We start from the raw sequence: 27,876 nt of genomic DNA, 5'->3' as shown, positions 1-27,876 counted from the left end.
CGTGTGCGGACTGTACTGGAGGGTGTGCTGGTGATGGAAGTACTGGCTGTTGGTGGTGTGCATGCAGGTGTGAGTGGAGACGTCACAGGGAGGGAGGAGGGAGACGAGGAGGTGGGGGACACAGAGGTGGTAGTGGCTGTTGGCATGTCTGCATCTGGGTGTTGCTTGGGTGAATGTTTGTGTGATCTGTGGTGCTTATGTCTGGATGAGCTGCCCTTGGGTGTTGAGGTGTGTGCAGGCTGGTCTGATGGTGTGGATGGGATAGGCTGAGGAACAGGAGACAGAGATAGGGTGGAGGCAGTTAGAAGAGGGAGGCTGGAAACAGGGACAATGGCTGCCGTCAGTGCTGAGGCCAGAGCATTGAACGATCGTTGATGGGCAGCCTGACCCGAATGAATGCCCTCCAGGTATGCATTGCTACGATGCACCACCCTCTCTACCCCCTGGATGGCATTCAAAAGGGTAGACTGCCCAACAATGATGGTCTGTAGGAGGTCAATGACCTCCTCACTGAGGGCGGCAGGGGTAACAGGGGCAGGGCCTGAGGTGCCTGGGGCGAAGGAGATGCCCGCATTCTTGGGCGAGCGGGCACGGAGCGAAGGCTGAGGGGCTGGTGGGAGGGCAGAGCTGGTGCGCTGGGTGGCGGCTGTACCTGTAGAGGCGGGGGGCACGGATGTTGCCGCCACCGCTAGGGAGCTCCCATCCGAGGACGTGTCGGTGTCGCTGGTGTCACCAAGGGTCCCCGTTGTGAAGCTCCCCTCGCCCTCCGTATCACTGGTGGCCTCGGTGTCTGTGCCATGGCCCACCGGGGCCTTGTGACTTGCAGCTCACTCGTGCTCCGGTGCCAATTCTCCTCCGCCTGATGATGCTAATGCACACAAGCACAAGAAGACAAAGAAAAAGGGGGGGGGGAGAAATAAAAACAGGTTGAGTGCATGCATTGTCCACACCGTTGGCGGAGAGGACAGACACAGGAGCCTCATGCACTAAGCCGCGCAATCGGGGTACACTACTCAGTACTTGTGACTAGGCCAACAGGTCTAGGGACAACAAACGCGCACATGGGTGATGCAGGACCATGGATAGCTGCACTTGTCAGCCTACAGAGGTGGTGGGCGGGGGCACAGGGACATGGCTAAAGGAGAGGACTACACAACAGAAAGCGCCCTGGCCTAATGTCACCCACAGCCCTCCTCCCCCACCCAGGCACCTCCACTGCGCGTAAAGATAGCTGAATGTGCTGGTACTCCCCCCCTTGTGTCTGCTGTGATGTCCTCACGCGCCCATCCAAATCGGGGTAGGCCACCGCCAGGATCCGGGACATCAGGGGGGTCAGGGTACGACTGGCACCCCTCCTAGGTTGGGAGGCCATCCCCAGCAGTGACTCGGCGGTCTTCCTGGTCCCGCGGCGGATGTCCTCCCACCTCTTGCGGCAGTGGGTGCCCCGTCTTTTGTGGACCCCCAGGGTCCGGACTTCCTTGGCGATGGCACGCCAAATGTCGACTTTCTGATGGGCGCTGACCTATTTGACATGTACAGGGTGGAATTGGAAATATCATAATTTTTACGCATGTTAGATGTGATTGGCCCCCCCTCCCCAACCTTGCCATGTGGCACATGCTCTCATCTGTCGTGCCTTGCACTCGTCATTCTCTCCCCACCCCACCATCTTATATCCACCCCACTCAACACAGGCATAGCCCATTCAACGTGCACACAGTGTACTTACCTGTTGGTCTGGAGGACCGTAGAGTAGCGCATACTGGGGGAGGACCCCATCAACAAGTTTATCCAATTCCTCAGATGTGAAGGCAGGGGCCCTTTCCCCAGTTGCAGCAGCCATAGTATCTCCCAGACCGAGGTCACAGTAGCACTTGCAGTATAGGTCCTCTCCTGTGGATGATCAGGTCTCGAGTGATTAAGCAGATAGAAAATGGCGGTCAAGCCCGCGGCGGTGCGTACCGCCGCGGTGCGTCCCGCGACCGCCGGCGCACCCAGTCATTGGCTCCTGAAACCCATAGGGTTCAATGTTAACCAATGCGGCTTGGCGCCGCGGTCTTCGACCGCCTACCGCCACGGTGTGTCACGCCAGCGCATTGACCTCACATCCCACTGTCACACTTCTCAGGTCAGGCAGCCGCCATTTCAAGGGCCCACATGTCTTAATTTCTAATGTGTCACACAGGCCTAGGCCTTGCATTGCCACTCATACAAGACATTCAATTCATAGCGATTCGTGTACTGTGCAAGCTGTAGTTACTTACCTGTGGGTTGCTTGACTCAGTGCTCCATGTTGTCCTTCCTAGGCACCGTCCGCTGGGACTTGCGAGGAGAAGGAGGAATCCTCCTGTGTACCAACCGCTGGTGGACCTGTCGACAATGGAGGAACGTCATATTATACTTCAATACCGACTTGACCGAGCCACTATACATGAACTGTGTGCCCAGCTGGAGCCAGCACTGATGTCCCCCATCCGCCAAACCACAGGAATTCCCCCTCTGTGTTCCCTGAGGAGGGTGATTTGGCCACTGTGAAGGGTGACTTCTATGCCCTTGGACATATCCCCAACATCATTGGTGCCATTGATGGGACCCATGTGGCCTTAGTACCCCCAAAAGACGATGAGCAGGTGTATAGAAACAGGAAAAGTTATCATTCTATGAATGTCCAGGTGGTCTGTCTGGCTGACCAGTACATCTCCCATGTAAATGCCATGTTCCCTGGGTCAGTGCATGACGCGTACATCATGCGAAATAGCAGCATCCCCTATGTGATGGAACAGCTACAGAGACAACGTGTGTGGCTAATAGGTGACTCTGGTTACCCTAACCTGCCGTGGCTACTGACCCCAGTGAGGAATCCCCGGACCAGGGCAGAGGAACGGTACAATGAGGCCCATGGGCGATCTAGGAGGATCATAGAAAGGACCTTCGGGCTCCTGAAGGCCAGGTTTAGGTGCCTGCACATGACAGGTGGATCCCTAATGTACTCACCAAAGAAGGTGTGCCAGATCATCGTGGCCTGCTGTATGCTTCACAATCTTGCATTGCGACGCCAGGTGCCTTTCCTGCAGGAGGATGGTCCAGATGGTGGTGTTGTAGCAGCTGTGGAGCCTGTGGAGAGTGAAGAGGAGGAAGACGACGGGGACGACACGGACAACAGGGACACAGTTATACAACAGTATTTTCAGTAGCACACAGGTAAGAATCCCCCACGCCATTTGGCATTTACTTCAGGCCTCCTGCATCTCTACTTTCTGGGTTTCCCCCCAGTTCCTTTCAACTGAATTGTGACTTTCCCTTCCCTTTCCAGAGCTGTATGACCCACTGCGTGACTTCTGCTTTGTTTTCCCATGGAGTAAAGCACATTGACATTGGTATGTTGTCATCACAATGTAACTGAACATTTTTGAACCGTTATGTGTAATACATTTGTTAAGAATACAAGCAGACTCCTGAGTGTTTTAAGTGCAATTAGTGATTTATTTAAAGTGCTACATATAGGTCGATGATAGTTAAACGGTGATGGGTGGGGGTGGAGTAATGTCCATGGCAGAGTCCAGTTCTCAGTCGCACAGGTGCATTGTCCATATGCCTGTGGAAGGATGGAGCAGGGGCAGTTCAAGGTTGGACAGGGTGACAATGTGGGACAGTGGAATGACATCAGGGGGTATCTTATGCTGGCGACGGTCTTGGCATCCTACTCTGTCTTCCTTTGTGATCTCAGGTTCCTCTTGCGGGGTGGTTGATCTTCAGCAGGAGGTGGGATTCTGGCGGCCTGTCATTGTGTGGAGGCCTCCTGTCCACTAGCGCCGGCGGAGGTGGTAGGCTGTTCCCGGTCCAGGCTGGTGACAGGTGCCCTTTGGGGTGCCAGATGGTCCCGCAATGTGGTGACTATTTGGTTGAGGGCCAGGACGATGTTCCTGAGCTCCTCTCTGTACCCCATGTACCGTTCCTCCTGCTGTGCCTGGATCTCCTGGAACCTGGCCAGTACCGTCGCCATCGTCTCCTGGGAGTGGTGGTATGCTCCCATTATGGTGGTGAGGGCCTCTTGGAGAGTCGGTTCCCTGGGCCTGTCCTCCCCCCGTCGCACAGCAGCCCTTCCAGTTGCCCTGTTTCCCTGGGCCTCTGTCCCCTGGACGGCGTGCCCACTACCACTGCCCCCAGGTCCCTGTTGTTATTGGGGTGTTGGGTCAGCCTGGGTGCCCTGTAGTGGCAGACACACCACTGATTGACCTGTCCTGGAGACAGAGGCATGGGCCCGCTGGGTGGGAGCTGTGCTGATATTCCCAGAGGGGGTTGGGTCTGCTGTGGCCTGTGTCTGTGTGTGGGGAACCGACTGTCCAGAGGTCCCCAATGGTCCGGGCTGGTCATCAGGTTCTGGGTCGACAGAGCTGCTGTCCTCACTGGGGGCCTGTTCTGGGGGTGGGATGGACAAATCTGGACCCTCCTGGCCGGTGTGTTGGCGTTCGGGCCCTGCAGGGGTAAAAGAGTATGGTTATTGCTTCTGTGTGTTCCATGGCGTGCGATTTGTGGGTGCCCTTGTCCCCCAGTGCTGGCATTCCCTTGTGGGAGGAGTTGTGAGGGTGGTTTGTGGGGGGGGGATGGGTATGTGCAGTGGTCATGCATAGGTGATGGGTGTCGATGGTTTGTGTTGGCATTCAGGGTTTGGTTTTGGGTTGGGTGGGTTGTGCTGGTGACACATTGGCAGGGAGGATGTGTGCTGGGGGGTTGGGGGTGAGGGTGGGGGTGTGGGTTGGCATGCTGGTGGTTGGGGGGGGTAGTTGGGATTAGACTTACCAGAGTCCATTCCTCCGCCTACTCCAGCGAGGCCCGCAGGATGCAGGATGTTCAAGACCTCTTGCTCCCATGCAGTGAATTCGGGAGGAGTGGGTGGTGGTCCGCCGCCAGTCTTCTGCACAGCGATGTTGTGTCTTGAGACCATCGACCGTACCTTCCCCGTAGGTCGATCCAGCGCTTTCGGATGTCTTCCCGGTTTCTGGGATGCTGTCCCACAGCGTTGACCCTGTCGACGATCCTTTGCCATAGCTCCGCCTTCCTGGCTATTCTGGTGTGTTGCACCTGTGTGCCGAAGAGCTGGGGCTCTACCCTTATTATTTCCTCCACCATGACCCTGAGTTCTTGTTCCGTAAACCTGGGGTGTCTTTGGGGTGCCATGGGGTGGTGTGGATGAGGTGTGGGGTGGTGTTTGTGGTGATGTGAGTGGTGGTGTGTGGTGATGTGTGTGTAGATGTGGTGTGGTTGATGAAGTTGGGTTCCTGTGTGTGTTGGGGTTTGTGATAGCTGTGCTCTCTCTCTCTCTCTCTCTCTCGCCTTCTCTCCGATTTTCTAGTAGTGGGGGTTTGTGGGTGATGTGGGTGTGTGTTTTATAGTTGCTTGGATGTGTGGGAGTGGTGTGTGTATGTGTATCAGGTGTGTGTATTTCGAATTGTCCAATGTGGCTGTGTTTTGTAAAGGTGTGTGTATTTTGACCGCGGCGGTGTGTACCGCCAATGGGATACCGCGGGTGAAAGACCGCCGCGTGGATTCGTGGGTCGTAATGGCATGGGCGTGTTTGTGTTGGCGTGGCGGTGGAGGTTTGGTCATCTCCAGTTTATCGCTGCCCGCTGATGAGGCGGCCTTCCGTGGATGTCGGGTTTCCGGCGGTTTGGCAGTTGGAGGTCAGAATGACTGTGGCGGTTTACCGCGGCCGCGGCGGTATGTTGACGGTCTTCTGACCGGCGGTAAGGGCCTTTTACCGCCGAGGTCAGAATGACCCCCTAAGTTTGCTTTTTAAAGACTTAAGACACTTTGGCCCTCATTCTGACCCTGGTGGTCGGTGATAAAGCGGCGGCCAACCCGCCAAACAGGCCGGCGGTCCAAAATATGCAATTCTGACCCTGGCGGGAACCGCCAACACAGCCCGCCGCATTAACACTCCGCCCGCCACGGCGGAACAAACAAACAGCGCGGCGGTCCCCGCCAACAGCAAGGCGGCAGACAATGTACCGCCCACCCTATCACGACCCACCAATCCGCCAGCTTTTCCGGGGTGGGAGCACCGCCGATAAAAACACGGCGGAAACAGACTACGAACGGGAAAACGCTCACCTCCACATACTCCACGCGAGATTCCGGCAGTATGGAACCCGAGTTGCAGGTCATCCCCGCACTCCTATACCTGCTCCTGTACCAGGAGCACGCCCGGCGGCGTGGAAGACATCGGTGAGTACTGCACCTACGACACAGGGGAGGGAAAAGATTACCGGCACACACCCTCCCACCCACACCCACTACAACACACACATCAATGCATTCCCACAGATCACTGTCACAACCCACAAACCCCCCCCCTCCGAAATAATGCAAAGACCAAAAGAAGAGATCTTAAACGGGCAGATATATTGAAAAATGGACAGCAGTAATCCCAATAAATAAATAAACTATGTACAAAATATATACAGCTACTAAATGTAGTCCAACCACTGTCCGTGGACCACAGGGGTCCTGAGCAAAGGGGCAAGGCCCAGTCCCACGACAAGAACTCCACGGAGAGAACACTGCAGGGGCATCAGAAAGAAAAAAGGACAGGCACCTCAGGGGGAAGGGAAGGGGGGGCACCTCAGCCACTTGAGTACACGACGCCAGATCCACGAGGGGACTCCATGACCACTGGCCCATCCTGGGGAGAGCAAAGCCACAGTCCATACAGTCCATACAGTGGGTGGCCTGCCCACTGGGCCATCCTGGGGAGAGCAAAGCCACAGTCCAAACAGTCCATACAGTGGGTGGCCTGCCCACTGGGCCATCCTGGGGAGTGCAAAGCCACAGTCCATACAGTCCATACAGTGGGTGGCCTGCCCACTGGGCCATCCTGGGGAGAGCAAAGCCACATTCCAAACAGTCCATACAGTGGGTGGCCTGCCCACTGGGCCATCCTGGGGAGTGCAAAGCCACAGTCCATACAGTCCATACAGTGGGTGGCCTGCCCACTGGGCCATCCTGGGGAGAGCAAAGCCACAGTCCATACAGTCCATACAGTGGGTGGCCTGCCCACTGGGCCATCCTGGGGAGAGCAAAGCCACAGTCCAAACAGTCCATACAGTGGGTGGCCTGCCCACTGGGCCATCCTGGGGAGTGCAAAGCCACAGTCCATACAGTCCATACAGTGGGTGGCCTGCCCACTGGGCCATCCTGGGGAGAGCAAAGCCACAGTCCAAACAGTCCATACAGTGGGTGGCCTGCCCACTGGGCCATCCTGGGGAGAGCAAAGCCACAGTCCAAACAGTCCATACAGTGGGTGGCCTGCCCACTGGGCCATCCTGGGGAGTGCAAAGCCACAGTCCAAACAGTCCATAACAGACTCCACTGCCACTGGAGGAGGCATGTTGGCCAGAGGACATCCTGCAGCCCTGCCCTAGACAGATCCTGCCCTGCCACGTCTGCCAAAGGGCCAGCGGTTCCTGCCTGGAAGGGCCCAGTTCAGCGGTTCTTGCCTTGAAGGGCCCAGTTCAGCGGTTCTTGAGACGGCGGTCCCCAGCGGAGCGGTGCTGGAGACGGCGGGGCCCAGTTCAGCGGTTCTTGCCTTGAAGGGCCCAGTTCAGCGGTTCTTGCCTTGAAGGGCCCAGTTCAGCGGTTCTTGCCTTGAAGGGCCCAGTTCAGCGGTTCTTGAGACGGCGGTCCCCAGCGGAGCGGTGCTGGAGACGGCGGGGCCCAGTTCAGCGGTTCTTGCCTTGAAGGGCCCAGTTCAGCGGTTCTTGAGACGGCGGTCCCCAGCGGAGCGGTGCTGGAGACGGCGGGCCCAGTTCAGCGGTTCTTGCCTTGAAGGGCCCAGTTCAGCGGTTCTTGCCTTGAAGGGCCCAGTTCAGCGGTTCTTGCCTTGAAGGGCCCAGTTCAGCGGTTCTTGAGACGGCAGTCCCCAGCGGAGCGGTGCTGGAGACGGCAGGGCCCAGTTCAGCGGTTCTTGCCTTGAAGGGCCCAGTTCAGCAGTTCTTGAGACGGCGGTCCCCAGCGGAGCGGTGCTGGAGACGGCGGGGCCCAGTTCAGCGGTTCTTGCCTTGAAGGGCCCAGTTCAGCGGTTCTTGCCTTGAAGGGCCCAGTTCAGCGGTTCTTGAGACGGCGGTCCCCAGCGGAGCGGTGCTGGAGACGGCGGCCATTCTATGGCCAACTGCTCATTGCCTGGTGGTGCCCTCCTGGGCAGCGGGGATGGTGCTGCTTCAATGCCCACCTGGGCTGTGGGTGGTGGGGCCCTCCTGGCCAGCTGGGCTGGGTCCTCCCTGGGTAGCGGCTATGGGGGTGGTGGGCTCTCCCGGGGCAGCTGTGCTGGTTCCTCCCGGGGCAGCGGCTATGGGGGTTGCGGGCTCCTCCTGGGCAGCTGTGACGGGTCCTCCATGGGCAGCAGGCCTGCTGCCTGACTTCTCCGCCTTGCTGCCCTTGCCCTCCTTAGTCGGGAGTCTGTGGCCCTTTCCTCCCTTTGGAGCTGTGGCTGTTGACGGTGGCTGGCTAGTGTCCTGGGGGATATCGAATCCGGGCTCCGGCGGCGGCCCTTCCGCCTTCTGCTCCTCTTCCCAGGGGGTGGGCTGGCTGTCCCCTTGCTGCTGGGTGAAGATCCAGACCTGCGGGCTGGTGGGCTCCAATACCCCTGCACCCTTGTCAAGGGGGCTGCAGGGCTGGTGGTGGCTGAGGTGCTCTTTTTACCCCGACGAGAAGGAGGGGGGGGCTCAGGGTCAGGAAAGAAGGTAGCAGTAGAGAGATAGATTTTCTTGGGACAATGGATAGTGGTAGGTACAGTGGGTATGGGAGTGGAGGGAGAGGATGTGGTTGTAGGCGAGACAAGTTTGCTGTCTTTGGGTGCAGGTGCAGGAGCGGGAGGCTGTCGTGAGGTGGATGGCTGTTGGGTGGGTGGGTGACAGCGTTTGTGTGGTGTGGAAGAGGGGGTGACAGACACAGTGGGAGAGGACACAGGGGACGTGTAAATGGCAGTGGGGGTGGTGACTGCACGTGTGCGGACTGGAGTGGAGGGTATGCTGGTGATGGAAACACTGGCTGATGGTGAGGTGAATGAAGGTGTGAGTGTAGACGTCACAGGGAGGGAGGAGGGAGACGAGGAGGTGGGGGTCACAGAGGTGGTAGTGACTGTTGGCATGTCTGCATCGGAATGTTGCTTGTGTGAATGTCTGCGTGATCTGTGGTGCTTATGTTTGGATGAGCTGCTCTTGGGTGTTGAGGTGTGTGCAGGCTGGTCTGATGGTGTGGGTGGGACAGGCAGAGGAACAGGAGACTGGGAGGAGGGAGTTAGTAGAGGGAGGCAGGAGACAGGGACAATGGCTGCCGTCAGTGCTGAGGCCAGAGCCTGGAACGATCGCTGATGGGCAGCCTGACCCGAATGAATGCCCTCCAGGTACGCATTGCTGCGATGAACCTCCCTCTCCACCCCCTGGATGGCATTCAAAAGGGTAGTCTGCCCAACAATGAGCGTTCGGAGGAGGTCAATGACCTCCTCACTGAGGGCAGCGGGGGTAACAGGGGCAGGGCCTGAGGTGCCTGGGGCGAAGGAGATGCCCGGCTTCCTGGCAGAGCGGGCACGGGGCGAACGCTGAGGGGCTGCTGGGAGGGCGGAGATGGTGCGCTGGGTGGTGGCTGTACCTGTAATGGCGGGGGGCACGGATGGTGCCACCCCCGCAAGGGAGCTCCCTTCCGAGGACGTGTCCGTGTCGCTGCAGGGTCCAGTCGTCCCCGTTGTGGAGCTCCCCTCGCCCTCCGTCTCACTGGTCCAGTCAGACTCTGTGGCATGGCCCTCCTGGGCCATGTGAGATGCAGCTCCCTCCTGCCCCGATGCCACTTCTCCTCCGCCTGATGATGCTGATGCACACAAGCACAGAAAGACAAACAAAAAGGGGGGGGGGAGAGAGAAATAAAGAGATTTTGAGTACATGGATCACCGGTACAGTTAGCGGACATGACAGTCACAGATGCCCCCTGCACTAAGTTGCGCACTTGGGGTCCGCTACGCATTCCGTGGAACATGCCCTACACACCTAGAGTTGACAACTGCACCCATGGATGACACGGCCCAGGGATGGCTGTACTGACACACTACTGAGGGTGGTGGCTGGGGACACAGGGGCTTACGGGGGTGCCCAGCCTACAGATATCGCCCTGGCCTAGGGGGACCCCCAGCCCTCCTCCCCCACCCAGACACCTCCACTGCGCGACAACAGAGTAGATGATGCTTGTACTCACCCCCTTGGGTCTGCTGTGCTGCCCTCACGCGCCCATCCAAATCAGGGTAGGCCACTGCCAGGATCCGGAACATCAGGGGGGTCAGTTGACGGCAGGCACCCCGCCTACGTTGGGAGGCCATCCCCAGCAGAGACTTGGCGGTCTTCTTGGTCCCGCGGCGGATGTCCTCCCACCTCTTGCGGCAGTGGGTGCCCCGTCGATGGTGGACCCCCAGGGTCCGGACTTCCTTGGCGATGGCACGCCAAATCCCGATCTTCTCATGGGCGCGGACCTATGTGACACGTACAGGGAGGGAGAAATACCACGTTCAAGTTTGTCTGCATTTTCGTTGCCAGTGGCCCGACGCCCCCCATCCCCGCCAGGCCCCCCGCCAGGCCCCCCGCCAGGCCCAACATGCCCCCCATCCCCGCCAGGCCCCCCGCCAGCCCCAACATGCCCCCCATCCCGCCAGGCCCCCCGCCAGGCCCCCCGCCAGGCCCAACATGCCCCCCATCCCCGCCAGGCCCCCCGCCAGCCCCAACATGCCCCCCATCCCCGCCAGGCCCCCCGCCAGGCCCCCCGCCAGCCCCAACATGCCCCCCATCCCCGCCAGGCCCCCCTCCAGGCCCCCCGCCAGGCCCAACATGCCCCCCATCCCCTTCAGGCCCCCCGCCAGGCCCCCCGCCAGGCCCAACATGCCCCCCATCCCCACCAGGCCCCCCGCCAGCCCCAACATGCCCCCCATCCCCGCCAGGCCCCCCGCCAGGCCCCCCGCCAGGCCCCCCGCCAGGCCCAACTTGCCCCCCATCCCCGCCAGGCCCCCCGCCAGCCCCAACATGCCCCCCATCCCCGCCAGGCCCCCCGCCAGGCCCCCCGCCAGCCCCAACATGCCCCCCATCCCCGCCAGGCCCCCCTCCAGGCCCCCCGCCAGGCCCAACATGCCCCCCATCCCCGCCAGGCCCCCCGCCAGGCCCCCAAGCCAGCCAGTGGCCCCAAATCCATATTGAATTAAACTCACTTGTTGGTCTGGAGGACCGTAGAGTAGCGCATACTGGGGGAGGACCCCATCCACAAGTTTCTCCAACTCCTCTCCAGTGAAGGCAGGGGCCCTTTCCCCAGTCGCAGCAGCCATTGTCCCTTCCAGACCGAGGTCACAGCAACACTTGCAGTATAGGTCCTCTCCTGTGAAAGTTCAAGTCGCAAGTGGATAAGTAGATAGAAAATGGCGGTCACGTCCGCGGCGGTGCGTACCGCGGCGGTGCGTACCGCCACCGCCGGCGCCCTTCGCCATTGGCTCCTGAAACCCATAGGCTTCAATGTTAACCAATGCGGCTTCGCGCCGCGGTCTTCGACCGCCGACCGCCTCGGTGTGCCACGCCAGCGCATTGACCTCACATCCCATTGTCACACTTCACAGGTCAGGCAGCCGCCATTTCGAGGGTCCACATGGCTCAATTTCAACTGCATCACACAGGCCTAGGCCTTGCATAGCCACTCAGACACGCCATTCACTGCATAGAGAATCGTTTACTGTGCAAGCTGTGAGTACGTACCTGTGGGTTGCTTGACTGTGTGCTCCATGTTGTCCTTCCTAGGCACCGTCCGCTGGGTTTGGCGAGGAGACGGATGAATCCTCGCGTGTACCGACCGCTGGTGGACCTGTCGACAATGGAAGAACGCCACATTATCCTGACCTACCGGCTTGACCATGCCACTATACATGAACTGTGTGCCCAGCTGGAGCCCGACCTGATGTCCCCCATCCGCCAACCCACAGGGATTCCCCCTCTGGTGCAGGTCCTGTCAGTACTCCATTTCTTGGCAAGTGGGTCATTTCAGACAACAGTGGGAATTGCTTCTGGGATGTCTCAGCACATGTTTTCGAAGGTGTTATCCAGAGTGTTGTCTGCCCTGATGAAATACGTGAGGAGCTACATCATTTTCCCTGAGGTGGGCGAATTGGCTACAGTGAAGGGTGATTTCTACGCCCTTGGACATATTCCCAACGTCATTGGTGCCATTGATGGGACCCATGTGGCTTTGGTTCCCCCAAGAGACAGGGAGCAGGTGTACAGGAACAGAAAAAGTTACCATTCCATGAACATCCAGGTGGTGTGTTTGGCTGACCAGTACATCTCGCATGTAAATGCCAAATTCCCAGGGTCAGTGCATGACGCCTACATCCTGAGGAATAGCAGCATCCCTTACGTGATGGAACAGCTAGAGAGACACCGTGTATGGCTATTGGGGGACTCTGGGTACCCCAACCTGTCGTGGCTACTGACCCCAGTAAGGAATCCCCGGACCAGGGCAGAGGAACGGTACAATGAGGCTTATGGGCGTACTAGGAGGGTGATCGAACGCACCTTTGGCCTCCTAAAGGCCAGGTTTCGGTGCCTGCATATGACAGGTGGATCCCTAATGTACTCACCTAAGAAGGTGTGTCACATCATCGTGGCCTGCTGCATGCTTCACAACCTGGCTTTGCGCCGCCAGGTGCCTTTCCTGCAGGAGGATGGTCGAGACGGTGGTGTTGTGGCAGCTGTGGAACCTGTGGAGAGTGACGAGGAGGAAGACGACGGGGCTGAAACAGACAACAGGGACAGAATCATTGAACAGTACTTCCAATAGGACACAGGTAACAATTCAAACATAATTTAGTAAATGTGAACTACTCTCCTGCATCTCTGCTGCCTGTCTATTTGCCCCAGTGTATGATGACTGAGTTGTGGCTTTTCCCTCCCTATTTCAGATCTGGGGTCCCCACTACGAGTCCTGTGCTTCGTTTCCCCATGGACTACAGCTTTGTGGCAGCTGTTTGTTGACTTCACTATGTACAAGGACATATTTGCACTGTCATGTCAATTACAATATTTTGAAATCACAGCCAGACTCCAGATAGTTTTGTGCAAAATAGGTGTTTATTTCAGTGCTCAAAATGGGATGGGTGGTTTCAAGTGGGTGGGGGCTATGGTGAAGGAATGTCCATGGCAGAGTCCAGAGTAACAGTCACACAGGTGCATTGTCCATAGGCCTGTGGAGAGATGGAGCATGGGCAGTTCAAGGATGGACAGGGTGACAATGTGGGACAGTGGGATGACATCAGGTGGTATCCTTTGCTGGCGGGGGTCTTGACATCCTACTCTGTCTTCTTGCGAGATCTCAGGGCCCTCTTGCGGGGTGGTTCTTCTCCTGCAGGAGGTGGGGGTCTGGTGGGCTGCTGTTGTGCGGGGGCTTCCTGTCCACTAGCGCCGGCGGAGGTGGTTGGCTGTTCTTGGTCCAGGCTAGTGGCAGGGGCCCTTTGTTGTTGTTGAGTGTCCGTCCTGGTGTTGATGAGGTCCTGCAGCAGCCCTACCATGGTAACCAGGGTGGAGGTGAGGGCTCTGATGTCCTCCCTGTACCCCCGATAGTGTTCCTCCTGCAGTACCTGGATCTCCTGGAACCGGGCCAGTACCGTCGCCATCGTCTCCTGGGAGCGGTTGTATGCTCCCATGATGGTGGTGAGGGCCTCGTGGAGAGTGGGTTCCCTGGGCCCGTCCCCCCCCTGTCGCACAGCTGCCCTCCGAGTTGCCCTGTTTCCCTGGGCCTCTGCCCCCTGGGCGGTGTGCCCACTACCACTGCCCCCAGGTCCCTGTTGTTGTTGGGGTGGTGGGTTATCCTGGGTGCCCTGTAGTGGTAGACACACCGCAGATTGACGCGCCCTGGAGACAGAGGCATGGGCCCGCTGGGTGGGAGCTGTGCTGGTGTTCCCAGAGGGGTTTGGGTCTGTAGTGGCCTGTGCCTGTGTGAGGGGAACCGACTGTCCAGAGGTCCCCGATGGTCCGGGCTGGTCATCAGTGTCCAGGTCGACAGAGCTGCTGTCATCGCTGACGGCCTCTTGGGTGGGGGGTGTGGAGAATTCTGGGCCCTCCGTGGCGGTGTGTTGACGGTCGGGTCCTGCAGGGGTATAGAGGTATGGTTATAGTTTCAATGTGTGGCATATGGGTGTATCTGTGGGTTCCTGTGTCCCCAAGAGCTGGCATTCGTGTGTGGGGGCTTTGGTGAGGGTGGCTTGTGGGGGGGATGTGTATATGCATTGGGCATGCTTTGGTGATGGGTGTCCATGCTTAGTGGACGTATGCAGGCCTAGGTTTTGGGATGTGTGGGTTGTGATGGTGAGACATTGGCAGGGAATAGGTGTGCTGGGGGTGGGGGTGAGGATGGTGGTGGGGGTGAGGATGGTGGTGGGGGTGAGGATGGGGGTGGGGGTGAGGGTGGGGTTCGAGGATGGGGGTGGGGGTGAGGGTGGGGTTCGAGGATGGGGGTGAGGGTTGGGGTATGATTTGGCATGCAGGTGGGGGGGAAGCAGTAGTGAAGCTTCAACTTACCAGTATCCATTCCTCCGCCGACTCCTGCGAGGCCGTCAGGATGCAGGATGTTCAAGACTTCCTCCTCCCATGTTGTAAATTGTGGGGGTTGAGGTGGGGGTCCTCCGCCAGTCTTCTGCACGGCGATGTTGTGCCTGGATACCATGGAACGCACCTTCCCCCGTAGGTCGTTCCATCGCTTCCTGATGTCTTCCCGATTTCTGGGGTGCTGTCCCACAGCGTTGACCCTGTCGACAATCCTCTGCCATAGCTCCGTCCTCCGGCAATGCTGGTGTAATGGACCTGTGTGCCGAAGAGCTGGGGCTCTACCCGAACGATTTCCTCCACCATGACCCTGAGTTCTTCGTCTGAGAAGCGGGGGTGTCTTTGGGGTGCCATGGAGTGGTGTGTATGATGTGTGGGGTGGAGTATGTGTAGTTAAGTGTGTTGAGTGTGGTGGTGTGTGTTGTTTTGTGTGTGGATATTGTGTGGGTGATGGTGTAGTGTGCCTCTGTGTGATGGTATTCTGTGATCGCTGCTGTGTCTCTCAGTGCTTCTTTCTGAATTTTTGGTCGGAGGGGTTTGTGGGTGATGTGGGTGTGTGTTTTATATTGTATTGTGTGTGTGGGAGTGGTGTGTGTATGTGTATCAGGTGTGTGGAATTCAAATCGTCCAATGTGGCTGAGTTTTGTTCGTTTGTGTGTATTCTGACCGCGGCGGTGTGTACCGCCAATGGAAAACCGCGTTTGAAAGACCGCCGCGTGGATTCGTGGGTCGTAATGGCATGGGCGTATTTCTGTTGGCGTGACGGTGGAGGTTTGGTCACCTCCACTTTTCCGCCGCCCGCTGGTCTGGCGGTCTGTTGTGGCTGTCGGATTTTCGGAGGTTTGGCTGCTGCGGGTCAGAATGACCGTGGCGGGTTACCGCGACCGCGGCGGAATTATGGAGGATTTCTGACCGGCGGTAGGCGCCTTTTACCGCCGAGGTCAGAATGACCACCTTTATATCACTTTTCAGTGATATCTCTACAATTTCACATTGCATCTTTATTCGTTTTGACCTACAATTATCCTGATAAATATTATATATTTTTCTAAACACTGTGTGGTGTATTTTTGTGATGCTATATTGTGTTATTGCATGATTTATTGCACAAATACTTTACACATTGCCTTCTAAGTTAAGCCTGTCTGCTCGTGCCAAGCTACCAGAGGGTGGGCACAGGATAATTTTGGATTGTGTGTGACTTACCCTGACTAGAGTGAGGGTTCTTGCTTGGACAGAGGGTAACCTGACTGCCAACCAAAAACCCCATTTCTGACAGTGGACATGTGGAAATGAGGTAATTCCACTGATGTTGTGCGCCGTTGCAGGAGGCAGTCGAGTACCGCAATTCAACTCCTCATTAGTTGTCATTGGGCCCTATGGATTACAGTGACCAATGGTGATGTACGCCGGCGGTGACGGTATGCACCGCCGCGGACGTGACCACCATTTTCTATCTGTTCACTAACTTGCTACCTGACCTTCAACATGAGAGGACCTACACTGGAAGTGCTGCTGTGACCTGTGTCTGGAACCAACCATGGCTCATGTCACTGGGGAAAGGGCCCCTGCTTTCACCGCTGCAGAGTTGGAGAGACTGGTGGATGGGGTCCTACCCCAATAGCGAATGCTGTATGGGCCTCCAGACCAACAGGTGAGTACACTGTGAGCACAATGCATGGGGCATGAATGCATGGAGTGCTATGTGTGAGGGCATCGTGTTGGGGGGTTGGTGGAAGGGTCCTTGGCAGCGTGCTGCATATATGGTGGGCAATGTCTGTACATAACGGGATGCGAGGGCTATGGTGGTCCATGAGTGTAACAGGCCGGACGGTCTGATTGAGACCTTTTTCTACGTGTATTTTTCTGCAGGTCAGCGCCCATCAGAAAAAGAGTATATGGCGTGCCATCGCCAAGGACGTGTGGACCCCGGGGGTCTACAGCAGGCGGAGAACCCACTTTTTCACAAACGGTGGGAGGACCTGAGACACTGGGCCAGGAAGACGGCGGAGGCCAAGCTGGGGATGGCCTCCCAACGAGGAAGGGGTGCCCATCAAACCCTGAGCCACCTTTTGGCCCGCAAACTGGTGGTGGCCTATCCAGAGCTGGATTGGCACTTGAGGGCATCACAGCAGCCACAAGGGGGTGAGTATAGTTTCCCAATATACTACTTGTGCATGGTGGGGTGGTCTCTGTGTGGGAGATGTTGGCCTGTGGGTGCCCGTAGGCCAGGCCGCACATTGCAGGGTAGGTCCAATGTTGGGCAGGGTATGATGTACACCACCTCTTGCCAAGCTAGTAGGCATCCACTACTAGGCAGGGGTCTGTGAGTCTCAGGTATGCTGATATTGGCGTTAGGTATTCCTGTCCATGGCCTGGTGACTAGCACTGTGACTGCTAGTGCATTGCCTAGTGCGTAGGGCTGTTCCCTGTGTGTGTGTGTGTGTCATGTACGCCAACAGTGGTGTTGGAGCAGCCATTGACCAAGTGTATCCTTTGTCTCCCCCCCTTTTTGTTTTGTCAACATTGCCTTATGTGCATTAGCATCATCTGGCAGAGGAGCAGAGGCACCTGTGACAGAGGGAGCTCCATCCCACAGGGACCATGAGGCCGAATCCTCTAATGGTGAGGGCACCAGTGGGACGGGGGCGAGGGGAGCACCACAGCAGAGACAAGAGGGGACAGTTCGCACAGTGACACCTCCTCCCATGGAAGCTCCCTGGTGGTGGTGGACACCTCTAAGCCAACCCCAACTACAGGTACAACCGCCACCCCCTGCACCAGCACTGCCCTCCCACCAGCTCCTTAGTATGTTTCCCATGCCTGCTCACCCAGGAGAGTTGTCATCTCCTTCACCCCAGGTACCTCAGGCCTTGTCCCAGTTAGCCCTGCTACCCTCAGTGAGGAGGCTATTGACCTCCTACGATTCATCTTGGTTGGGCAGTCAACCATTGTGTTTTCCATCCAGGGGCTGGCAGCCCATTTGCAACAAACAAATGCATTCCTGGAGGGCATTCACTCTGGCACGGCTGCCCAACAGAGATCAACACAGGCTCTGGCCTCTTCTCTGATGGCAGCCATTGTCCCTTTTATTAGCCTCCCCCCTCCAACTTCCTCTGCCCAGTCCCATTCCCCTCAACCCCAACCTATCCTAAGCACACAGGCAGGCCAGAATGCACACAAGACATAAACACAGGAGTGGCTCAGGCAAACACAACCACCACACATCATCCCACAGGCACTCACACAAACACCATCCAGATGCAGACATACCAACATCCACTGCCTCCACTGTGGCCCCCTCCTCCTCATTGTCCACCTCCCTCCCAGTAGCGTCTCCACTCACTCCTGAATGCACTACATCCTCATCCACTACCTCCATCACCATCACGCCTATCACTACACACCCCTCACTGGCAGACACCTCCTACAACCCCTTCCTCTTCCTCCACTCCCAAACCTTCACCCTCTTCCCACCCCAATGTCCCTAAGAAGCTTTTCCTCTCCACCGTTGACCTCTTCACTACCCCTCCCACCGTCCTTCATGTTGTGCCAGGGTGGTCAGAATCCAGGCAAGCACCTCAGCCACCCAGTCCACGGCCACAATAGTGTCAACAGCTACTGCAGGTGGGAGAGGCTCCAGGGAACCAGGCAGCTGCACTGAAAGTGTGCCTGCACCAGGTGCTTCAAGGAAGGGCAAGGAGGCACCACCAGCTTCCAAAGGGAAGGGCATGAGGCACCACCACCTGCCAAAGGGAAGGACAAGGGACTTGCACCAGCAGGCAGGAAGGACAGGAGGCATGGTGCTGGGACTCATTTGGAGCCCCCACCACCAACCATTGCGGTTCAGCCATCCAAGGCTGCAGAGGAAGGGCTGGAGCCTCCCCCCACCACTGCCAGCACCACCACCAGCACCACTGCCAGCAGCAGCAGCCCCAGAGGGTAGCCGTCCGAGGCTGCAGGGAATGGGCTGGAGCCTCTGCCAGCACCGCCACCAGCACCACTGCCAGCAGCAGCAGCCCCAGTCGGCAGCCATTTGAGGCTGCAGGGGATGGGCTGGAGCTTCTCCCCACCACTGCCAGCAACGCCAGCAGCACCGCCAGCATCACCACTGCCAGCATCTGCAGCCCCAGTGGGCAGCCATCCGAGGCTGCAGGGGATGGGCTGTAGCCTCCCCCCACTACTGCCAGCCCCGACACCAGCCCCACCGCTGCCACCACTGAGCAGCCGCCACCGCCGGTGTGCAGTGTGTAGTCCTGCCTCCATGGGCTGTAGTGCATCCTGGACCCTGCAAATTCTGTAGGTGTGACACCCAGGTGAGAGACTGTGACCTTGCACTCCCCAAGATCTGCATCACAGGACACAAGGCCCCCTCCAGAACCAGTGGAGAAGCCATCCACTAACCCCATCCTTCCCACAATGAAGCACACTGGGCACAAGGCCCCTCCAGAACCAGTGGAAGAAGCCATCCACTCACCTCATCCTTCCAAGGATAAAACACACTGGGCACAAGCCCCCCTCCAGAACCAGTGGAAGAAGCCATCCACTAGAGAGACTGGGGCCTTGCACTCCCTAGGACCAAGGAGTGGGCAAACCACCCACTAGAGAGACTGTGGCCTTGCACTCCCCAGGACCGGGCATTGGACAAACCACCCACTAGAGAGACTGTGGCATTGCACTCCCCAGGACCAGGCAGTGGGCAAACCACCCAATAGAGAGACTGTGGCTTTGGACTCCCCAGGACATCGCACAGGGCATGTAGCCCCCTTCCGGACCAGTGGCATTGTACCATCTTCTGGCTGAGGTACCCCCCCATTCCCCGTCCCCCTGAGGTGCCTGTATATTTTTGACCTTATGCCCCTGCAGCGTTCTCTCCGTGTTGTTGCAGGAGTGAGGTCCTAAGTGTTGCCCATGGACATTGAGGACTGAGCAGTGTCCCTCCATTTATAAATATGTATATACTTTTTTATTTTGAAGCATGTATTTATACTATTTTATCTTATTACACTCACTTTCTCCAAATCATTTTGTCCTTGCATTATTCCTGGGGGGTACGGGTGTATATGTAATGTTAGTGCAACTGGTTGTGTGTATGGTGTTGGGGGTGGGGTTTCACTCTCTCCCCCCCCCCTGTGCGCTAGGCAGCAGTACTCACCATGATCGTCTTCGCCGGTGTTGATGTTCGTAATGCAGTAAAAGGTAGACAAGCATGGGGAAGATGTGCAGCTCGGGCTCCATGGCGTTGTGGCTGTTCCCTGAGTCTCCAGAGGTGAGTCCTTTTACTTTTGTGTTCTGTTTCTGCCGTGCTTTTGATGTTGTTGATACCACCCCGGAAAAGGTGGCAGATAGGCCTTTCTTAATACAGTGGGTGGTACATTGTCTTCCGCCTGGCTGTTGGCGGTTACCGCCATGGTGCTTGTTGATACCACTGTAGCGGTTGGTATGTTGAAGTGGCTGTCTGTCTGAGTGGTTTTCCGTGGTCATAATTCCATTTTTGTTACTGCCGGGCTGTTGGTGATATTACTGCCGCTTTATCACCGACCGTCATTGTTGTAATGAGGGCCTTAGTGTTTGTTTGTGCTATTTATATTTAAAACTTTTAAAATATATATCTCCTGCTCCCCTTATTCATGTATTTTAGTTGTCATTTTGTTGATTGAAGTTAACTCTATTATTTTAATTTGGTTTGGGATTTTTATTGTTTGGTGTTTTGACTTGATTACTGTTTTGGTGTTGCATAAATATTTAACCATCGCTCTAAATTAAGCTTGTCTGCTCTATGCCATAGCTACCAGATAGTTGAGCGCAGGTTAGTTTAGTGACTTTGAGGTCCACCTTGACAAGGTAATGTCATAATTCCTTGAGATGGGCAACCACTGATTCCAAATAATATTCTACATTCTTATTTTCTTACTTAGGAAGGGCTACTACCACTGATTTTACTTGCATGGGTCATAATGTGAGAGATGGTGCACACAGGAAAGGATAACAAACAATGACCCTTCTTTTGAAATTTGTTTGAGAAAAACTAAAAGATTGCTGACAGGGCCAAAAAAAAGTGGTCCCCTCAGCATTTAGGGCCAGATGTAGGTACAAACCATTTTGCGACTTGCAAATTGCGAGTCCTTCCGACTCGCAATTTGCAACTCGCAAACTGGTATGCAGAAATGTGTCTCAGACAGCTTCTGCGACTCGCTATAGGGTCGCAACGACCCACCTCATGAATATTATGAGGTGGGTCGCAGTTTGCGACCCCATAGCGAGTCTAGGCACTCACGGGGATGGTGGCCTGCTGGGGACAGCAGACCACCATGTCCGTGACTGCTTTCTTTAAAAACAGTTTTTTTTTTCTTTTTGCAGCCCGTTTTCCTTAAAGGAAAACGAGCTGCAAACAGAAAAAAACCCGAAACCATTTGTTTCGTTTTTTTCCACTGCCTACTCTGAAAAAATATGTTTGCATTCACAAAGGGGAAGGGGTCCCATGGGAACCCCTTCCCATTGGCAAATGAGTTACCATCCACTTCAAGTGGATGGTAACTGCAAGTTGATTTGCGACCGCTTTCGCGGTCACAAATCAACTCTACATTGCGATCGCAAATAGGAAGGGAACACCCCTTCCTATTTACAGTCAGAATCACATTTTGCGAGTCGGTACCGACTCGCAAAATGTAATTCTGCATCGCGTAATGGCTTTTGCGCCTCGCAAACGGCGTTTTTCGACGTTTGCGAGGCGCAAAAGCCTTCCTACATCTGGCCCCTAGTTACTCCTACAATCCGTCATTTGCATGGGTGGGTGAAAAGTAGGCAATGACAACTCCAACAGGCACAAAGCAAAACTATATATGATGTGTGATTCCACTCTCAGGGGACCTGAAATTGTAAACTTGTTGGACATATACCAAAGACTAAATCAGCTGCTAACTTGAAGCGATAACGAACTTGACATATGGAATTAGGATCAAGAAAGAGGTTTTAAAAATGTGTGTAAAGAAATAATGAGGTAAGTCCTCTTTTTGCAGCCACCTTATCCTATACAAGGTGTGCAAAGCTTGGCATTATTAGTAGGGGTGTGTGAAACTCACATAATTTGCTGTGGAGTAACTACGGGAAATTACAGAAACAATAAGCAAAATTGCCCTTAATTACGCAACATGCATCTCACACTTAAAACATTACCCCAACAGTCTGTAAGGTAAACATTCAGCTCACAAATCTATTTTCAAGTTGATTTCCAATTGCTTGCATTCAAAAGGCTGCTGTTTCCATTCAGACTTGTAGGTTTGCACCGAAAAATAACCCAAAACGACTGTTCAGGTAAAATAGCTACCTGAAACGTTAGTTGACTGTGCATATTAAAGGAACTGCATCTTAAGTTAAGAAGACTGCCACTCGTGTTCAGTTTGTAGTTTTGCTCTCAAAAAGTACTCGAATGGTCTGCTCAGGTGAAACAAATCTTCCAGCAATGCTGCTTTCTTTCAAAAATTACCCAAACAATACATATCATGTTAAAATGTATCCCCAAATTACACAACGTGGTATAATGGCATAATTTCAGTAATTTTATACAGATTTTGTTATGCAAACCTACCAAAATCATGCCAGTTAAGCTGGGGTAATTAAAATGTAGCCCATGCCTAATTGGTAGATTTCTGTGTCAAAGTAAATAAAACTGAGTGATCCATAAGCATCCATATTTTGCCTGAATTTAATCTGAGCTATTCCTCTGCCACCCAGAGTTGTGTTGCCATATAATCCATCTTGAGCTAAGGCACCCCTATCTGTCTGGTTTGTTGAAGTAAGCATGCATGGAGATTAGCTCTGGCCTTGTTCCAAATAAACCTCAACACCAGTGTACACAGTTTACACATTTGTTTACAAAATACAATGTATGGAACACATCTACGAGTGTCTGGAGTGTATTAACTTTTCACCACACTTATTTTTCTAAAGATAGAAAAAGAAAGGTAGTTCCAGGTCAGCAGACCCTTCTTCGGGCTCTACCAAAGAGGGATATTGACCCTGAATAGACGAGGCACTTTCATGATAATTTAACCTATCTAGATATTATATGCGCCACTTAGCTTATTTGAATGAGTATTCTCTTTGCATGGTTTGTGCCACTTCCAGAGGAACAGACAGGTTTAGGATTCCAGATGCATCTATATTGCTCTTGTATCCTGCCACTACATTAAACTCTTTCAAATGGGAAATTTACAGAAGGAGAGAAGGCTCCTGGGAGCTCAAAGTGAGCAGTACATCATCCGCATATAAAATGTTTCTCCTGGGCTCCAAACTGGATTCCCTTGATGACCGTGAGGTCTCTAAAACGGCAGGCCAGGGTGCAGTGCTCAGGTTGATTAATAAATGAGAAATGGAGCCCCCCGCATGGCCCCCCTGTTTAATTGAAACTAATGTGAACGCTGTCCATTGAGTACAATTCGCACCTGCAGATCAGCATAATTAGCCATACCCATTTATATCTATCTGGCACCAATCTCCATCTGCTCTAGAACCTGTCACAAAAAGACCACTCCACCTGATCGAATGAGACCAACACCACTGGTGTGTCCTTCCTATTTCCATTTATGACCGAGTTGGTGGCTCTCCTTATTTAGTCGTAAGAATGGCTACCCTCAATCAAGCCATTATGGTTGCACAACATGGATTTTAGTAAATAGTTGGACTTAGTTACATGTACATGCCAAGTTTGCTCAGACTTAATATCACTTCTTTTTCTGCACAATAGTTAAAGTAGGCCACCAATAAGCGGTTAATTGGGGACAGAGGTTTTATAAAAGTCCCATAAAAACCTGGGGTCCTGTTCGTTATTGTTCTTCAGCGCTTTTTTCATAGTCCTCATCTTTTCTTCCCTGATAACGGCCTAGAATTCTTCCCCCGGCACTTTGTGATTTCTGGAAACTTCATCGCCTTGGATGTATCTTTGGTCTTGTGAGGAACAGTGGTGTGTTATCCTAACTTTGCCTATGGAACTCTTTCCATATGTTCCCAATACCCACCTCTTTCAGAAAACTTTTGAATTTCTTCAAAAGGACTCCCATAGAGCTCGAACGCTTAGGAGGCCACTCCCACATTAGCCACCTTACTAATAATGTCTCCTCTCCTTTCTCTCCTTTTTTAAAAGTTGTACAATCACAACTCCCTTCTTTCAGTCCCTGTGATTTTCTCTGGGATAGCTTTCATTTGGACCCTGCTGTCTCCTCCTTCAGGATCTTATTGTCATTTATATAATCAGTTAGAGGGCTCTGTGTGGAAACTGGTGATACAGGACACTTGGACTTTCATCTGCTGGCTTAACCTTGGAGCCTTCAGCTGTATGCAGCAATAGTCAGACCCTGCAGACCAATCCCGCTGTGTATGGCAAAAAGTTGAGCCTAAGGCTGTGCACTGCTGAACACAAATAGGACTTTAGGTGGACGGAACAGTTGTATTTGGTACATGCCTCAAAAACACGGCAATCGCAAAAAACAGACTTAAGTAAAATTAGGGGTCGCTTTGATTGTAAGATCTTGATGATTATTTAAAAAACATCAGAAAGTCACTGAAAAAATACAGATGATGCATAGTTATGGTGACAAAAGAACACACCAAAACCACTTAAATTCACCAGTTATAATTAAATAAACCAACCATAATTTGTGCTCCCATCATGCACTACTTATGACTGTACACTGATTATCAGGCTTGTTGTATTTGGTTAAAACAATGAATAAAGAGATCTTCAGCCTACTGGACATAATGCACTTGTAATATAGCAGATGGGAAATCTGTTTGTGATGGAGGAACCAGTACAACAAGGCCTCAAGATGCATCACCGGATTGGTATTGGCAGCAGACACATTGCTCAGCACTGTCCACATTATGACTTCAGTATACATATTTAATGAAGTCCTGGGTTTGCCTGCATCCCAATCCACTAGGCCTCTAAATGGGCAAAGCCATTTGTTGCCTCTCCACTGTGTTTGCTGCACCGGTGGTAAAATGTAATTTCTAGACCATCTTACCAAGTGTGACGGATCTGCACGGCAGTAGGTGCTTAAGTCAAATAGGTTTGGCATGTTCCACACGTCATTTCAAATCACCCATGATTTGGCACAGTTGGATTACCTACAACTTAACTATGTCCAAGGTCTCTACTTACTTTAACACAAAACATTTGTAGGTAGATGTCACAATTCAACCAGTACCAATGTATGTTTTTCATCAAAAGGTGGATCTTTCACTGGGCACATGGAGGCAACCGAACAGACTACAACTAATTCCCTGGATGGAGCCCGTAGTGACGGCAACATTCTTGGACTTGTGGAAGTGGATGAAGGTTCTGGTCCATCTGGGAAACCTGGTCATCCCACAACAGTGAGTATCACAGTGCACACAATGTCACGTCCCAGTCCTGCTCTTCTACATCACATGGAACCACTCCCCCCGACCTTTGTACCTAGCACCTTGTCCACAATTTTGTGCCCCCAGTCCTGGATCCTGAGGTGCAGCTCAACACTTCGGACACTGAGGGTCCGAGATCCAGTTGGAGAGGGCACCCTGTGCCAAGTGCTACACGGGCTCATGGGGTTAGGTTGAATGGGAGGGATCCTGTGGGTCAGCGGAGTGAGGACACTGGGGTTGCTGTCTGTCGAGGTGGGGCCACTCACCTGAACAGCAGGATGTCTGCAGGGGTGATGGTATGCCCCCAACCTCCTGGAACACCTCTCAGCACTTCCTGGTGGACACAGAAACCCCGGCAGGTGTCCCAGAAGGAAAGGGGCAGTTGAAGAGAAAGAGACAAAACAGTGCCATGCCCTGCCGGTCCAGCTAGGCCCCCTGTATTTTCGGGGGGAAGGTCGTTACTGACAGACTGATAGTAGAGTTAGTGCACTCAACTTAGTTGAAACTGAATCTCTCTTTCTGGTATGGGCACAGGAGTGGTAGAAGAACACCGGGATTCTCCAGCACTTTTCTTGGATAATAATAACTGTTGACACAATTACTAACACTGCATTACCAAAAAACCCAAACTGAGTACCATAACAATAAGTACTGCAACACTTGGGCTGGCTTCACAGAGATTCACTGTTGAACACTACAGTTTGAACTGTGGTTACACTTATCATGCACAAGAAAGATAAACAAGGGCATTAATTATATCACATATAACTTCCCTGCATGCATAGGGTTAAACTAAAAGGAACAAAAACAATCCAAGAAATAAAAATGTCCACTCTGGGTTCAAACAGTTAGGGTGGCACAGTTTGGTTTGGTTTCACTGTGTCTGTGAAAAACCCTTCAAAAAGCAAATTCCTCAAACCTGAAACACAGGCATGAATGACACAATTTAAACCCAAGAGTTATGCTATTAGAGAAAGAAAAGTCACGTAAATGCTCTTTTAAAATTGCACTGTCACTTTTTGTAGTACTTGAGCTCAAGCAGATTTCCTGAAGCACATTTAGGCAAGTAACTTCAATAATAATGTAGAATGTTCAGAAATGCATTTGTCTCTTCAAGATTAGCACTTTGCCAAAATACGAGGTCTGAAATACACCAGCTGTTTTAGGAAAGCGTGGCGCTCAAAGAACAAACTCCCTGGAGAATACTAGTCACTTAGCTGCAGTCTTTTCCAGAGTGCTGGAGGAATGCCTTGTGTGAGCTGGTACAGGAACAAAGAAAAGAATTGCCTCAAAAGTCCTGAATACGAGGATGACATCAGGGGCTGGACTGCCAAGTCAGATGCTGAGATCAGGAAGCAAAACAAAGTCAAGCAGGGAGGCATGCTTCACTCTGCTATTTATAGCCAATCAGGAAAGCAGTTGAGTTTCCACATGTGGATGAGTCACCATACCCAATTAGAAGCACATGTCTACACCTGCTCACATTAGAAAACAAGCATTGGTAAAACAAGCATTGATAAAACCAATTGTGTAACACAGAACATTATGTTTACTCAGAAACATGAAGGTTTAACCAAGAACAGAGATATGATTTAACCCTAATCCCTGGGGATGCTGACAGATAATGTAGGAGGCACCTTGGGATTCCTGACACTGTCAGTCAGGATACATCAGCCACATCTTGGGGGTCTATGAGGAGTCCCAATGCATGATGAGCCAGGTGTTGACTGAACTCTGAGAAATGAAGAAGCTACAGAAGTACATGCATAAGGACATGTGTCAACAAATGGAAGCCCACAATTCCAAGATGACCTCCCTAACAGGGGTGCTGAGGGACATACACACAATTCTGCACATGGCTTTTCAAAGCTAATCTAACTCTTCCTTTGGCTCGTCAACACTAGGCTCATGTATATCAGTGCCAGACACAGAAAGGGAGGCTCTGCCAGAGGAACCATCAGCCAGAGGAACCCCTGCCTCTGTAGCAGCTGATATCCCTCTCGCAATTAGGGACGTCCAGCAAAGAATCAACTGAGGTGCAGATAGCAAGACACCCACTACTGCCAGCAATAATCCTCTTCCTTAAGGTCCTCCTTTGTGTGTCACACATTCACTATGTGGACTGATCCTGAACTACCTTCCATTTCCAGTAGGAGGAGTACTCTGGACTTTGGACTTCAAATGGTGTGACATTCACTCCAAGGATTTAATTTACCATGAGTGACCCCTTCACATATCTTTTTTTTGTTGAGTCATCTCATATATATTTTCTGTTACTCATAGCTTCACAATAAAATCACCCACCACTGACTCATTGCTAATTTTTATTTCACATTTAGCCATGTACATATGTTAGACCATGTGAACCATACAATGATGATCTGAGGGACTTTTTCAAGATGGACTGTGTACATGCTGCATGTACACAGCGTCCAGCTCAGGATTACAACCATCCCACAGAACACATACATACAAGTGTCTAGTCAAACTAAAGATTTTATTACAGTGTTTAGCACTTAGGCTGTCAATATGTCTGAACTATTGAAAATCATAAATGATTGACTCATACTGAATAAATTAATTTATATACAGGTACAGACCTCCAGAACACAGAAGGAAGGGATTTACCACATATTGTCCTGTAGAATAGGCAAACATGGAAGTGGTTTATGTCACCAGCTAGAGCCTTATCACATACCACACCAAAGTAACCCAACATCACATAATCCAAGATTCAGACCGATATCAGTACAACAGTTTATTATCACATGGCCATTGGAATCTAGTGTTCATGCATCTGGTGGTATGGCACAAACATATGCCAGTGTTTTAGCACATGCATTGTGGACTACAGTGAAGAAAA

The sequence above is a fragment of the Pleurodeles waltl genome, chromosome 2_2 (genome assembly GCF_031143425.1).
Source record: "Pleurodeles waltl isolate 20211129_DDA chromosome 2_2, aPleWal1.hap1.20221129, whole genome shotgun sequence".
Classification (NCBI taxonomy): domain Eukaryota; kingdom Metazoa; phylum Chordata; class Amphibia; order Caudata; family Salamandridae; genus Pleurodeles; species Pleurodeles waltl.
This window is presented reverse-complemented; position numbering follows the sequence as displayed.